Source organism: Amblyomma mixtum, chromosome 1, assembly GCF_055824585.1.
Source record: "Amblyomma mixtum isolate Tamu chromosome 1, ASM5582458v1, whole genome shotgun sequence".
NCBI lineage: Eukaryota > Metazoa > Arthropoda > Arachnida > Ixodida > Ixodidae > Amblyomma > Amblyomma mixtum.
In genome coordinates, this window is record NC_143012.1 from 94757446 (window position 1) to 94774374 (window position 16929).

General features: G+C 52.1%; 1 pseudogene; it reads right to left on the reverse strand.

Moving 5' to 3' along the window:
* Nucleotides 1-1018: 1018 nt before the first annotated feature.
* On the reverse strand, nucleotides 1019-2246 carry LOC149367245 (uncharacterized; annotated as a pseudogene).
* Between the last annotated feature and the right edge of the window lie 14683 nt (nucleotides 2247-16929).

Consider the following 16929-nt stretch of genomic DNA (forward strand, 5'->3'; position numbering starts at 1 on the left):
AAAGTGCCCCCTGAATTTTTTTTATATTCATCGACTCCAAAGCAGCCATTCGCAATTTCGCGAGGGGCCGTATAACATCCACCTCGCTCCGCATCCTTCAAAACAGCCCCCTTCCGATTAGAGAAGTTGAATTGATCTGGGTCCCGTCCCACTCGTCTAATCCGGGGTACGAGTCGGCTCCCGCGCAAGCCCGAAGTTTCGTCGACCGGGCAGTGAGCGCGCCCTCCGACCCGAATTTCACGAGGGACGGGTTGCTCTCATTTCATGACATCACCCATCCCTTCAGGCTGGAGAGGTGCGCATACCCCCTCCCCACAAATCGTTAACAAAAGCGCAGGAAGTTACCTGGCGCCGTCTGCAAACACGCTCCCTTCTAAATCCGGCAGTGCTTGCCCTCATGTACCCTGGCCAGTACGACCCATAACTGCCATAAATGTGGTGAAAGGGCCACATACGACCACATTCTGTGGAATTGCGCAAATGATCCGCCACCGCTCCCTTCTCCCGAGCAGTGGGAGGCCGTGCTGGTCAGCTCGGACCCCAAGATTCAAATACGGGCAATCGAGCGGGCCAACGAGGTCGCCGCCAGCCATGGGCTAGCGGCCAGCTAGGACGTGTCTCTGCACCCTGCTCTCGACGCAATAAATGTTTTACAATCCAAAAATCCATGGAGCGGTGGAACATTCGCCGAGGCTGTACGCCGCCTGCCCCGTTTCCGCCTACCACCACGTCCCACAACAAATTTGAGCTGGTTCCTGGCCTAGCTGATAGATGGCCCCGCGTGCATTACGTAATGATAACGCATGCGGCCCTGTAGCCTAGTTTATCAAGTGCCACCAGGACCGCGCTTACGCCTCTCGGGCTCCAGGGCAAAGCTTAGGCCCCTTCGCGCCAAGTGGTAGCTTCGCCCGCTTCGGGACCACGAAGAGGCTCTTGTTGACGCATGATGATGATTGAACATTTAATGGGCCCGAAATAAATCGGTGGAGCACGCAGGTACCAGACGGGGGGTGGTTCCCTAGTTACGGGACCCATATGTTCCCAGCAGCTCCTGGCCCCTGTCCGTCAGTGCGAGCTGAATCGGTAGTGCGGGGCTGGATAACAAGATCTCCCATCGCTCATAGGGTTGGGGAATAGGGGTGTTGGAGGAAAGGGGAGGAAGGGGGTCTTGAGTTCTGTGCACTCTGCCAAGACGTGCGGCAGGGTGCCCTTTCCTCTTTTGGAAAAAGGACAGAGCGTATCGTGTTCTGCAGGGTACATGCGGTTCATCAGTACGGGATGCTCAAGTGATAACGCCTGCGCTCGACGCAGGATCGTGTGTTGTTGCCTGGTGAGTTTGGCGTGCGGTTCTGGCAGTCTGCACCTTTCCTCTCGGTACATCCGGGTAATGTCCCGAAAGCTGGTAACCGGGTGCGTTAGCCCTTCCGGCTCGTGCTCGGCCCGGACTGACATTTCTCGGGCATGGTGTCAGCGATGGTGTTGCCTGCTGCCTGCGAGTGAGCCGGCACCCAGACGAGCTCTATGGCTATTCCCGGAGGCTTGCACTTGGATAGAATGGCTTGGGCCGCGGAGGAGTTTACCCCCTTGCGGAAGCTTCCATAGGCTGTCTTTGAGTCGGTGACCACGGTACGGTGTCCACGATCGGCTGTGCGAGTGCGAGAGTCACGGGCACTTCTTCGGCAACTACGGGGTCTGCTGTCTTCAGGGACGCGCAGACGATCAGCCTGTCTTTTGACGTAACCACCACCGCTGCACGGTTACTGTATTTTCGGAGCGAGGCGTCCGCTAAAGGACCCTGGGGTTCGCTTCCAGCTTCTCGGCTATGACTTTGGCCCGCGCGGTGCCCTTCTTGTCGTCCTTGCCGGGCGTCATGTTCCGGGGAAGGGGTTTCGTCTGAATGGTCGTCTTCTAGTCATCCGGAAGGGCCGCCTTGATGGGTACTGGCTCGATCTGCGATCCTATCTTGCGTAGCGTGGCTTGTCCGTGTTCCGTGTGACTGAGCCGGATTCTTCGATTAGAGAGGTGGGCTTCGATCAGCTCCTCCACCGTGTTGTGGGCGCCCATGTCTAGCAGTCTTTGCGTGGGCGAGTATATGGGCATGCCCAGTGCTTGCTTCGTTGCCTTACGAAGCATCGTGTTTAAGGTGTCCCTATTCGCCTTCGTCAGCTGGAGATACGGGGCGTAGTGGGTAACCCTCGACTCGACGAACGCACCTACCAGGCGCATGGCATCGTCCTCTTTAAGGCCTCGGTTTCTGTTAGATACCCGCCGAATCACACTAAGTATCTGTTAGTTGTAGTCTTGATCTTCGTGACGGCGGCGTGCGCCTGGCCGTCGCTCTGAAGTAGTAGGCCAAGAATCCTAACCTGCTGTGTTGGTTTGGTGGTGGTTGCGTCTATGGGGGTTGGTCACGTTCGGCGGCAGCTCCGTCTTGGATTTTCCCGGTTGGACCATGAGCAGCTGTGACTTCTGGGGAGCGCAGCTCAGTACTCGTGCGCGGTCATTGCCGCCCGCTGCAAGGCTTCTTCCACGCATGCGCAGCTCCGGCGGCAGTGCAACACGTCGCATCAGACGTACTGAAAGGTTCGCCGAAGTTCGTTTAGGCTCGCCTCAGTGTTCTCAGTTGTGACGCCGAGGTTCCCTGCAGCACGCCGAGAAGGGAACTAAAAGCATTTCATGCTTAAAAAACATCTAAGTAACGATCGATGGTGAGTCCAAGTAGTAGATATGTCGCACCGGATGTCTGATCCTTCCTTACTCTGTTTCATATTGTTTCTCTTCAGCTGCTCTTGAGGTTCTCCGGAATAAAAATGGCGGGTCACTTAAGGTTCGCCTTAAGGGCATGACGCAATTGCGTAATGTGTTAATTCCTATATATCAGAAGGTAATTCTCTGGTATAGATTCATAGATACATGGGAGTCCTCACACCACTCCTCTCACAGTGGTGCAACGGTTAAGCGGTGCGCCACTGCGTGGCAGTAGCATGTGCTCCTAGCAATTCTCCTTTTGCGACCAAAGTTGCTCTTCTCGAGCGATTAACCAATAACTTAACTGCCACCTACTAAGGTGGGCGATTTCCTCATTCTGCGGTGGGCAGGATGTCATGACGCTGCAAGGAGACGTCACATAGGTGTCCCACCTGCCTTCTAGGTTGCTCTCTGGGGACTAACTGCCAGAGTCAAGGTGGAGATTTTTCGTTCATATTGCCGACGGCGTTGTATTTTCTAGACAACGGTGCCTTTAACGATACCGCGTTCTTCTTCTTCTTCTTGTTCCTCCTCTTTGTAATGGCACATACCCACATGGGGGGATTGGTCGAGGTATAGTGGTATAAATAAGGAAATTTCCATAGGATTACGACAAAATATCGGAGCCAAACGTGAATTTTGAAAAATGTATTCATGAAAAACGACAGGAGAATATTTGAAGTGAAATAACAAAGAACATTTTGGCGAAAATAAGAAAAAAAAGAAAACTCCAAGACTAAAATCAGAGTCCTCGTTTTCATCTTCACGAGTCGCGCCCACCAAGATCGAAAACATTCTGTTTGGCTGCAAAAACGAATATATTAAAGGTTGATGTTTACAAGTCTTTGCAAAAAAAAAAGAAACAGGGCACACAAAGCAATCAGCCGGATTTTTTTTTCAGAATTAACATAGTAAAATATGCACGCTTCGGAGCCGATCAGAAAGGAAGAAGAATTTAAGGCTACCCAAGAACTACCGTACCTTGGCCAATCCCCCGCGTGGGTATGTGCCATTTTCATATGGAGAAGAAGAAGAAGAAGAACAGGAAGGAATTTTTATGAGGCAAACAACAAGAGCATTCGCATCTCTTTACTGAAGGGGAACGCACTTTCCTGTGAGTTGTTTGCACTTCTGTATTTGTAAAACAATGCAACGAGCATGTTTGCACGCTGACCGAGTTTTATCAGAAGGCAAATTGTAACGTCACGCGCAAATCGTCAAGAGCTCAGGGATGAGAACTACGGAACTACATCATGTACTACATCATACACCGAGATATGAGATAGATGCTCTCAATTCCTGAAAAGCAATCATCTAAATAGGTGTGCGAAATTGGCGATATTTTTGCTTAAACTGTCTGGAATGTCCAAGCAACGATCTTTTCATGATGTGTAGAATATCTGGCGCAAATGTGGGCAGGGTCAGCCATTTTAATTGGCTATAAGTATGCCACGTCAGCATGAGAGCTTACTACTCTATTACAGGACCACTCTGAAAAGGGAAGGAACAACGGTTTGAGGGTTAGTGTTCTAAAAGCTGCGCAGTAACAAATATGAGTCATCATGATTCAAAACTGGGGCTGCTGAGATTATATTAGAATTTTTACATAAAAAAGATGCCCAGGCTTAGCTTGGTTAAGCCAAGAATGCGTTGCATATTGCGCGGTCTTTTTTTTTTTGAGGGCGAGGTATTGCTTGGCGGCACTCGATTTTCTCGGCAAGACGTCACGCGCCGGCGCAGCGCCCCTAGCGGGAGGAGCGGGAGTCAGGTGGTGGCTGCGAGTTGGGGCCCAGCCTTTCCTCCGTGACGTCACGCGCCGGCGCAGCGCCCCTAGCGGAAGGAGCGGGAGTCAGGTGGTGGCTGCGGCCGCGCGCAACCGCGCGAGTTGGGGCCCAGCTTTTCCTCCGCGACGTCACGCGCCGGCGCAGCGCCCCTAGCGGGAGGAGCGGGAGTCAGGTGGTGGCTGCGGCCGCGCGCGACAGCGCGAGTTGGGGCCCAGATTTTCCTCCGGCTGTCGTGACGTCACGTCACGTGGTTTGGTGGCTGCCCGGCCGCGCCCAAGGGCTGAACTGAGTGATTGCAATATGCTACGCATAAAAGAGTGGTAACAACAGAATGTACCAAATTGCACAGATTGGTTAGCGAGATGTTAGCAGAAGAATTAATAGAGCTAAGCACGTCGGCTTAGCCCATTCATCAACGGTTGCAGATTAGCCTTAGCGGCCGAGAGGTCTGTAATGGGAGAATATCGCGGTTCCTGTACTTATGCTTGTTCGCAGTTAGACCGGACACGTTGTTGTTGTTGTTGTGACTGAGAGAAGGATGAAAAGGAAAGTGCACGGGCCTGCTACTGGCTCGATCCAAGCCACCACCGCTGCCACGTGCAGATAGAGGAGAGTTAAAAGATCAGAGGAAGGAGAGAGAGGAAAGGACAGACGCGCGTCGCAGCAACAACCGCGTCCGCCGGAGCGGACGCTGCTCAAAAAACAGATAAGCGGCCGAAGCCGCGCTCGCCGCAGCGAGAACAGATACGCAGGCGGTGACACCGCTTTATGTAACGCCCAGCGCCTTTCCTCCTCCACAATTGATGCTTTATGGGGATTTGATGTCCCAAAGCGACTCAGGGTATGAGGGACGCCGTAGTGGGGGGCTCCGGAAATTTCGACCATCTGGGGTAATTTAACGTGCACTGACATCGGACAGTACACGGTCCTCTAGACTTTCGCCTCCATCGGAATTCAATCGTACCAGCGTCTTTCGGGTGAGAAGCCGAGCGTGATTACCCGGCCACCGCGGCGGCCTCCACTGCAGTGGAGCATCGGTCTACGCGCCCGAGCCTTTCAGGGGACCCGCCGTGTTGGCTCATTAGTTAGCGCTCTGCTACTGAGCCGGAACACCTGGGTTCGAACCCGGCTGCAGCTGCCGCCTGTCGACGGAGGTGAAACGCAGTCACCCATGTGCTGTGCTCTGTCTATGCAAAGAGAGAACTGCGTAAACGAGACACGGACGGCGAAGAGGAAAAGACGCACACAAACGCCGCCATTTTAGTTACCTGTGGGTGAGCCACGTCAGCATTCGGAGGGAAAAGGTGCCGAGGTGGAGGGCTCCGGAATAATTTCGACCACCTGGGGACCTTTGGCGTGCACTGACATCGCAAAGCACACGGGCAAGTAAATTGGCAAATTGGTTTTCGAGAAAAGGAAATGGCGCAGTATCTGGCTCACATATCTCGGCGGGCACCAGAACCGCGCCGTAAGGGAAGGGAGGAAGGTGGGAGTGAAAGAAGATAGAGAGAAAGAGGTGCCGTAGTAGAAGTCTCCGGAATAATTTCGACCACCTGGGGTAATTTAACGTGCACAGACATCGCACAGCACACAAGTGCCTCTTGCGTTTCGCCTCCATCGAAACGCGGCCGCAGCGGTCGGGTTCGGACCCGGGTACTCCGGCTCGGTAGACGACCGCCTTACCACTGAGCCCCCGCGGCGGGTGCACATGGGCGCCTTTCGCGTTTCGCCCATAGTTTCGCCTCCATCGAAACGCTGCCGCCGCGGTTGGGTTCGAACCCGCAGCGCATTGAAAACGGGTTGTGGAGATGCGTTTTTGTGCGTCTTTGCCTCCGCCGTCTGTGTCTCGTTAGCGCAGTTCTTTTTTTGCATCCACATTGGACCAACTGGCTCGACAGTTTCTAGTCAACTACTGCTTTGTCAGTTATGTTTCGCCTTCGTCGTGCGGAAGAAAACGGCGTGGCTGCAGCGGAACGCCGACTAGCCCTGAAAGGCACGTTGGGTCAACGCCTGGATTCCCCACGGAAGCCGCGACCGTCTGCCAGGATGAAGTTTTGAGCGAGCGTCTGTCCTACACCGCGTGCGAACGCACGTTCGAACTCATAAAATGCGCGGGAACGCCGCTCGTGGACATTCCAGCGTCTGCGCGACGTGGATGGCATCTTTCTCCCTCTCCCAATACGTGACGGGGGCGTGATCGCTCAGGACAAAGTGTGTGATTGGTGCCACAGTTAAGAACTTCTTCTTGGGCGAGTTGGTACATACTGTTGTAGGTACGAATTGCGCACAAAAGACACACACAGGAAAAAACACGAGGGAGGCTGAAAGAGCGCAAACTATCAACTGGTGTTTATTCGATTCAGTGCCGCTTTATAGGCAGTGTGCACACGTGCTTACAAAGAGCGGAAAGAGAAGATAAGCAGGCAAATCAAACCCTGCGCTACAATCCATCAAAAACGCTCCAGAAAATTTTTTTCCGCGTTGTACAATGAAACGGAGGTGTCACTCACACAGTTATCACCTCTTGCCTTGATGTGGTATGCCTCTAGAAGTTCACGGGAAACTTTGTCATTGCTCCTGCCCAGAATTCTGATATTTTTTAGCAGTGGGTCACCATCTCAGCCAGCTAGGGAACCTAGGGAAAGAACACTTTATAAACTCGGCAGCGAGTACGGCCGAGTGGTCTCATCATATGGTATCATCATCGGGCGTTTCCGCATGGAGCGTCTTGTCATCGAACTCCTTACTTTGTACATAATGTAATTTTGTTGTATAAAGTTTTTCTCTCCTTGTCTTTCTCACATCCTCGTCTCCGACCTCCCTCATTCCCTCTCCGGCCGACCATGCTACCTCATCTTTAACACTGTGCATGTTAAATGTTATAAGTGGCCTAAGTTGTTTTAAAGCCTTCGTACATGCCACCTCTCTCTATTTTCCTCCCTCCTCATCCATTTCCTCACGGCGCGGATGAGGTGTCCACCGAGAAGTGAGGCCGTCCCTGCGCGTTTAATTTCCTTGGAACAAATCTTGAATGCACTTGGGGATTCCGTCTAGGCATGGGATTCTTGTAGATGGGCGCGTAACTGATTGTCCAATATTGCTTTTTTTATAGCAGGTGGTTCTGCAGTGGTGTGAACTGTGTTGCGTTTCAACGCTCTCTTGTATTGTATGCTCAAGGAAGCTTGTTCATTCATGGTTATATGTGCATTTCTTTGTCTCTTCACTTTCCCTCCCTGTAATGACCCTCAAATGAGGGTTGACAGTATTCATAAATAAATAAAATAAAAATCTCAGCACATGTGGTAGGTTTGTTTGGTTTATTGGTTAATTGGGGTTTAACGTCCCAAAGCGACTCAGGTTATGAGAGACGCCGTAGTGAAGGGCTCCGGTACCCTGTATTCGTGCGGCTTGAGTGAAGGACGGAACACGCGAGACAACCGCCTGATCCAAAACGTTGCTTTGCATCATGGGCTCTTTCTATCCATTCTTTCTTCCGCAGTCTAGGTGTCTACGAAGTGTACGAATGCGCCGCCCGAGCCTTTTCTGTTCGTGTGACAAACGCGTTTATGATCATCTCGTGAGGATATCGCGCATTCGCAAATGTACGAAAAATGGAGGGCGCTTATGCTTCGCCTTTAAGAGTGGAACACAACAGCCTGTTGTAGCGCTGCCATGGAGGCCACGGAACGCCATCGCCAGTTCGACGCGACGTCTTGCCCGTTCGAAAAATCGCTCGGAGTCTCTAGGAGGTTTCTCAGAACAGCCCATCCGCTTGCCCGTAGGTCACGAACGGGCTGCAGTGACGCGCTGCTCCCTGAATTGGCCGTAATGCGTCTCCATTGTATTTTTAAAGAAGAGGAAAGACGCAGTGTCCGTCTCGCATATCGTGGACACCTCAACCACCCCTCCACCCTCAGCCTCACGTTGCTCACGGACCCGGCGTATCCCACTCGAGTGGGGAATTCGGTAACCCGCGACACGTGTCCAGACCTTTCTCTCGTTAAAAATGCTAGAGCGGCTGCATGGGAGAACTTGGGAGATTCTCTAGGCAGCGATCACCTCCTTCTCCGGATTACACTCGAGGCAAAGGCAGCGCGCAAAAAATGGGGTCAGGCCAAGCTGACCTATTGGCCAAATTCCGGAATCACACTATCCCTCCCGTACTATTTTCCGGCGGCTACGCGGAATGGGCTAACCACATATACAACATTCAGAAACAACACGTCACAACACTACAAACCACCGAAGAGATCCCCGCAGTGGACACCCACCTCCTGCATTTGTGGGAGGCGCGCCGGAGCTTAACTAAACGGTGGAAAAAGCAGAAAACTAATCGCAAATTACGCGACCGCATAGCCAAACTCACAGAGCAGGCTGCAGCGTATGCTGCCGAGCTCTCAGATTCAAATTGGATAGCATGCTGCGACGCCGCAGCTCATCAGATGAGCTCGAAGGGGACGTGGCGTCTCTTTCGCAGTCTAATCGACCCCTCCCAAACGAGAGGGGAGACGCAAAAGCAGCTCCGGCGGGTTCTGCAAGGGTTCCAAGGTACGACGGCGCAACTTGCGGACACTCTGTGCGACAGATATCTCTGTCGTATGGAGGACCCGCCTGGGCCAGAGTACATGTACTCTGGCAGGCCTAATGAAACACTCGATGCGTCTTTTGAGTTGCACGACCTTAAGGCGGCCTTAGCAAAAATGCGCCGGGGTACGGCTCCGGGACGGGACCACATAACAGTGAACCTGTTGGCGAACCTACCGGACTCAGCCTACCTTCATTTATTAGAATACATCAACCAGATCTGGGACGGGCGTCCACTCCCTCCTGAGTGGAAAACGTCACTTGTGACGTTTATCCCTAAAACAGGTAAGGCCGTGAATACGGACAACCTGAGGCCCATATCACTGACCTCATGTGCGGGCAAGCTTATGGAGACGATGGTACGGGATCGCCTCTCTCCATACCTGGAGAGTAAGGGCTTCTTTGCAGTCACCATGTTCGGGTTTCGCCCTCGCATGTCTGCACAGGATGTCCTTCTCCAGCTGCACAGGGATGTAATACGACCCACAACTATACAACACAATGACAAAGCCATCCTCGCCCTTGACCTGAAAGGGGCTTTCGACAATGTGAAACACGGAAGCATCCTGGCCAACTTGAGTTCTACCGATTGTGGGGCTAGGACCTACGCGTATGTAAGAGATTTCTTGTCTAATCGCTAGGCCTTTCTTCGGATTGAGGGCGAGGAATACGGCCCTTACATGATGGGAACACGGGGTACCCCTCAGGGAGCAGTGTTATCACCGCTCCTGTTCAACATTGCTATGATGCGCCTCCCAAGCCAATTGGCCCGGGTGGAAGGCATTCAACACGCGTTATATGCAGATGATATTACAATTTGGACCACTCAGGGGAGCCTTGGGGACATGGAGGACCGCCTTCAGCAGGCTGCTTCCATAGTCGATGCGTATGCTAATGACTGTGGGCTCCAATGTGCTCCAGCGAAATCAGAGCTTCTGCATGTCAGAGCGAACCCAAAGGATAGGACAGCAATACACATCTCTCTGTCAGGAGGTCCTATTAGAGAGGTGGAGGAGCTCCGTATTCTGGGCCTTTTCATTCACCAGAGACTCAGACCGGACTCCACTATTGCGAAACTCAAGAGAGTAGGCGAACAGGTAGGGCGCATGATCCGCCGCGTTTCCAACAAGTGGGGTGGTCTGCGGGGCAGGGACGCGCTTCGGCTCGTCTATGCCTTCGTGACTAGCCGGATCCTCTACGCCGTGCCATATCTCCGCACTACTAAGCAAGACGAGGCGCGAATAGACGCCATCATCCGCAAGGCAACTAAGCGAGCCCTGGATCTCCCGGTGGCTACCTCTGATGTCAAACTCAAGGCATTGGGGGTGCTAAACTCCTACCAGGAGCTGCGGGAGGCCCACCTCGTGAACCAATACACGCGGCTCACGCAGACGGCTCCTGGGCGCCGCCTGCTAAACCGCTTACACATCCAACACGACTGCACTCCAGAGGAGGCGGAGCGTATCCCAGTACTATGGCGCCATATGCTCTGGGTCTCCCCGCTCCCCCGTAACATGGACACCGACATGCATGAAAACAGACGACAAGCGCGGGCTCGGGCTCTTGAGAGACAACACGGCTCCCGACCCGGTGTATATTATGTAGACGTAGCAGGGCCATCGTCCACGGGATTTTACTCGGCCGCTGTCGTTCACCAGGAAATGCACGTTGATGGACTCTCCTTTCGAGCCCCGAATTCAATGCGGGCCGAGGAAGTAGCGATAGCGCTTGCTGCCGCCCACGCCAATTCGAGAATAATCATCACGGACTCCCGAAAAGCATGTGAACATTACTTGGCAGGGGAGATCTCCCCCTTAGCTGCTTGTATTCTACGACGGACTGCCACTGATCCAACACCCAAACGAATCATTTGGGCTCCTGGCCACCAGGGCTTACGAGGTAATGAGGCCGCTGACGCGGCTGCCCGAGCGCTTACTCACCGGGCTCCTCATCCCAGCTCTTCTGGCTCGGAGACTAACCAGCCGCTGCTGCGATTCAGGGAAATATTAACACATTATAGCGACAACCACCGCCTTTTCCCGGCCCCTGCAAAAGGGCTGAGTAAGACGGAGGAGCGAACTTTAAGGCGCCTGCAGACAGGTACTCTACTCTGTCCTGCAATAATAAAACATTACGATCCTAACACGGATGGGCGATGCCCACACTGTGGGGAGACCTGTGATATCGTCCACATGGTGTGGGCATGTACTCAAAATCCCCACCTCCCCCCTTCCCCTACCCCTTCCAGAGAGGCATGGGAGACTGCCCTCCTCAAATGCTCCTCGCTTGAGTCCCAAAGGGCTCTGGTGAAACGGGCGAGAGACGGGGCCTCGTCGTGCGGTGTCCCGGACTAGGGACGCCGACCATGTAGCGGGGCCACTCTGTGGCTCCCAAACTCTTTTTCACAAAATAAAAGTTTTCACCACCACCGTGAGGGAAGAGAGGAAATTTTCAGTGAAAGAGAAAAGACAGAGGCCTGAAAGGATGTCTGCGTCTCCATTGGCGTCGCATTCGTTGACCCCAACAGCAAACTGACGCGTATACATCACAGGGGCTCGAGCGGTACGGGTTCCATGACATCGCAACGGTTGAGACCCCCACAAAACATGATAGGTCCGGTCACCGCTGCCGCGGCCGAAGAGGTCGCGAAGGGCTACAGCGACGCTGCCGCCCGCGTGATCTCTCTCGAGTGTAACTTTGCACGAGTTGCATTGTTTTGTTAATCACTTTGTATGTGATTGTACTAGTAATTGTGAAGTCCTCTGTATCGTCTCATTGCTGTATAAAAGTTTGTTTTGTTTGTGCACCTTTGGCTCGGACCCATTCTCTGGCTTGCGACCGGTGAAAGCTGGGCACCAAACGACCAAAACCCTCTTGCCACTTGGTAGCTGGTCTCCGCTGAGTTTGCCACGCTGAGTCAAGGGCACCTCCTTTGAGTCCGAGACCGCTACCTCCACACGCTCTAAGGGTGTCTGGGGACGCACGCTCAAGTGCGCGAAGTTGGGTGACAACGAGTAAGGTGTTGCCCTCGGCGTTGCTGTCACTGCTGCCGAACTATACACTTGCTGGCATGAGTTCACTTAGCAAGGATCCTACATAAACTCATTTATGCTGGGCGTCCAGCTCTTTCTTCAATTCGACAAAGGTGGACTCCATTGTCAAATAGGACAAGCAACTCAAGAAAGTGTGCAGTGTCCACTCCACAGGAGTTTTGAAATTGGACGTCCTTTTTCTTCAATCCATTCTCTGCCATCAGACAGTGCAAGGAGTAATACATGGCCTCATGGTCAATCGAAAAAGCGCTCACTCCCTTTCACACAATCAAGGTAGGCTCATAACCAGGCAGACCTCAGCTTTATTTATTAAGGTCCCTGTCTCTCTTTTTCACACACTTCCTTCGGATAAAATGTGTGACCTCTTGGGTCCAGCTAATCAGAAACAGTTCGTCCACCGTCAGTACTCATAACGACCGTTGCAAGAATAAGCCGACTGATTGCTGCCAGGTACTGTGCTCAGAAGATATCGTTCTGAATGGGCACTTGTGAGCGCTTTATAGATTAACCTTAAAAACATGTATACTCCTAGCCACATGTTGCCCTGTGTGATGTATTAAGCGAATGAAGATTCCAGTGGCGTGAACACTGCAAACTTCCTTGAGTTGCTTGTCCGATTTGCACTCCACACACATCGAATTCGAGAGAAAGCTGTACGTCTAGGGTAAAAGCTATGTGACGCCATGCTAGAGAGCGCTGAGAGGAGGTTGAAGCGAGAGAGCGAGAGAAACAACTTTATTTGCAAATTGAGATTTTCGAGTTACGGCAGGTGGGCCGAGTGTGGCCCCCAGGTTGGGGCGACGTCTTGGCCCCACGAGACGAGTGCCAGTTCTGTATCGTTGTCTGGTCGCGTGAGAAGTTGGTGCCAAACCTCCTTGGAGGGAGCTGGCGATAATGTTTGTAGGGGCAGGTTACCCTCGCATCCTCAGAGGATGTGTTCCTGAGTGGCGAACAGTCCACGGCCGAGATTAGGACAGACGAGGTCGTATTCCCGGCCAGTGATGAGATATAGTCCCATCAACCACCGCCCACCAAATCAGCGGCCTCATCCTTTGCATCGCCACTCACCGCAGCGGCATGCCGAAGGCCGACCTCTGCCACTTCACACAAGCCTCCCTCCTTAGTAAGATGGTCTGCTCATATCCCTATTACCACCTCCGCCGCGAAGACGAAGAGGTGGTAAATGGCAGCATCAGCTCGGTGTATAAGGCTGCAAGGTTACTGCCCCAGTTCGCCAGCACGCAGCATCTCCAGTTCGGAGTATACTACACCCTCATAGAGCTTATTGAGGCACACAAGACTGTCCAGATACATTGCCTGTCTCGCATCAAGCCCGGTCGTTACTTTCTTGACCGTCTTAACGTCAAGCCTACAGTTGACATCCACCCCGCTGCTCCCTTCCCGACTCGAGTCTATAGACGATTGAACGAGCCCGTGCATGACAGCAATGCCGAGCGCGTAGATGACTACTTGCTGACCTCCAAGATTTCAGGCAGCGGCTTCACAAGGAATGCTGAGCACCTGTACAGCCTCTTTTCCTCTTGGATGATTTTGAAGACAGCAAGGAAACTCCTGATGGGAATAAACTCCAGTTCCTAGATACAAGGCTCTTCATGCAAGACGAGTACCTTTGTTGGGATTTCTGCCCTATTCTGCTGTACACTCCAAAGTTGTAAAGGGAGGAGTAAGTCTGAATGATTTAACGAATGCCGACTGCATTTTCGAAAGTGTCGAGATGCAAGCTAGACGATCAAGTTTGGCTGGTTATCCGAAGTCCATCATCAACAGGATAGCCCATCATCATCTGAAGAAACTGTGTGGACCAGTCACCTCGAAACATTGTGAAGCGATTTGGGCCAAGAAAGCGGCAAACCTCCACGGTCGTGACATTTGCTTAGCTATTGGCTTAAGAGCATTTTGGGACGACGCGGTGTGCGTCTCGTGCCTTCTGCAGCAAAACAAATAGGCCATACGTGCCATCTGTTGACTGTCATTATCTACAACAGGACACGCTGACATAGGCCATGTATACCCAGATCGAAATTCATAAAATTTTCTCCATATCATGCAATTTGTGTGACATCGAGTGACGGCAGCTGAAGAGGATCTTATGTTCCCTCGTAATATCTATGAAAGAAATGAACGTTTACATAGAATAAACGCCACGAAAGAATACAAGCTTCTGGATACTTTACTTTGGAAGCACCTTTAGACGATTCTCATGTACCAAGTGTTTCAGCGAACACCTTCAAAAACTTTCTGTCTTCACTGCTGCTTAGAAGCAGATTCCTTGCTTTCGGCCTGGGAGATGTATTCTCGTCACGGCACCATTTTTTCCGAGCAAAACGTTCTAAGCGGCAGCATGCAAAAAGCAGGGTGACCGATGGACGGTCTCCCATTGCATGGGCAAGATGTGTTCAGGGACAAACATGGTATTTTATGGGAAAACAGACGCCTGCAGTACAACGCAGTAAAGAACAAGCATCTGATCCTGCTACCCGAAAATGGGCATTTCGCTGAATTGCTCGTGAGGCACATCCATCTGTGAACATTACATGGAGCCTTTAGAGATGCTCTCACAACTGCGGTCAAAGTACTCATTATTCAAGCTCGTCAGCTCGTGAGGCGTTTTATTCACAAATGGGTTTGTCAACGACACAACGCCAGGCCAACAACACGGACCATTTCACCATTTCCCGCTGACTTGGTCTCACAAGTCTTACCTTTTCAGGTGTTTGGCGTAGACTTCACAGGCGTTCTCAACGCAAAAGTGACCCCAGGGCAAGTGAAGGAACACATTCTCATTTTCATCAGCGCAATTACAAAAGCAGCATATCTAGGGGTGACAGGCAGCATACCTACAAATGCTTTTCTGCAGTCCTTCTGAAGATTTATCGCAAGGCAAGGAATGCCCGAAGTCATTATTCTGAAAATGTGAGAAGTCTTAAAAAGCAGAACACCACATTAATAAGGTACTCAGCATCATCACCAGCGGCCAGGTTGAAGATTCTTCAAACGTCGTTTGATTCAGTGGAAAATATAGGCGAATGTGCTAAGTGGCAGGCATGGTTTAGTGAACATCTAATTAGCCTCAAGACATCGATTCGAAAAATCATAGCAAAACGCACCATAACTCTAGAAGAGCTGCGAACTATTGTGACTGAAGTGAAAGGATCCATGAACAACAGGCCGATCGTCACGAGGCGTGTACAACGAACCCAGTGAACCAGTTCTGTCAACTCTTGCTTATGTAGTCGTAGGAAGATAACTGCTCAATTATGGCCTCAAGAATATGTGAGACCAAAGCATTCAAGGTGCGTATAAACCAATGTCAAGTTCTATAATGTGATGCGCACATTGGCGTGAAGGACAACTTCAGGAAATCGGCAACTTCAGGAAGAAAAGCTAAAGTATCAAGAGCTTGGCAAAAGGTGACAATGTACTATGACCCCACAAAGGCTTTCGAACCTTTTGGACGATTTTCCCCGTCGAGAGGACCCGTCCCCGTAGCGACGGCGCAACAGGAGCGCGTTTCCTCCGAAGAGGAAACAAACAGCTCATGCGCCGTTCCACGAAGCACTTCTACGGGATGGAAGCATTTTTCTAGTAAATACCAAGCGGAGTCGGGGTGGCGACTTCTGCCGGGCACGAATCTGTAAAATATCGTCACCGAGAAACGTAGCAAGGAGTTACGCAGCTGTTAACGTGGACGAGGAACGCCGAACAGCCGTGTTGATTCGAGAGGAAGAAGGCGCTAGGTCACGCGCCAAGTCAGCCGTGTGGCATGGCCAATCCCCCGCCGTGGGTATGAGCCATTAAGCCTGAGGACATCATCATCATCACCACTGCCCTCTCTCTTTCAAGCGGCATTCACTCGATGGCACACGTAAGGGGAGAACAATGGTTTGGTTTGGTTTTATGGGGTTTAACGTCCCAAAGCGACTAAGGCTATGAGAGACGCCGTAGTGGAGGGCTCCGGAAATTTCGACCACCTGGAGTTCTTTAACGTGCACTGACATCGCACAGTACACGGGCCTCTAGAATTTCTCCTCCAAAGAAATTCAACCGCCACGCCCGGGATCGAACCAGCGTCTTTCGGGTCAGCAGCCGAGCACCATAACCACTGAGCCACCGCGACGGCTACGGAGAACAATGGGTAAGCACGGCTAATCATACGGCGCGAGTGTATTCGGCCGCGGAGGTGGACCGTGGTGGTAAATCGGTGTAATATGGCTTCAATCCCGCGACATGCGCTACATCAGACGCCGACTGTCGACAGAACAGGACCGTTCTTTGTGACAGCACCTTGTAGTTCACCTCGGTGATGTGGCGTAGCCCCTCGTATAGGGCAATGTAACGGCTAAGAAGCTATCCAGAGCGCCCTCGTAAACGGATTGGGCTCCACACCCAGACTTCACGCCGGGCGTGTAAGTCACCTGCCTGCGGCGGAGGTTGTAGTGCTGGGTGTCATTTTCTTTTTGCGCTGGATCCGCTGTCGACAAATTTGGCGAGCGGCTTCTACGTCACGAACAAACTGGTCAGCGCCCACGACAAAAGAGGCAGCAGGATCTGGATGAAGCATCACCAGAGCCTCGCGACAATGCACCCAAAGAAACGAGGTGAAGCATATCGTATCCCTGAGCACAGTGCTGTACGCGAACGTAATGTAAGGCAGGATTCGGTTCCAGTTCCCATGGTCATCGTCGACATACAGGGCAATCATATCCGCAATGGTCTTGTTAAGCTGCTCAGTCAGTCCA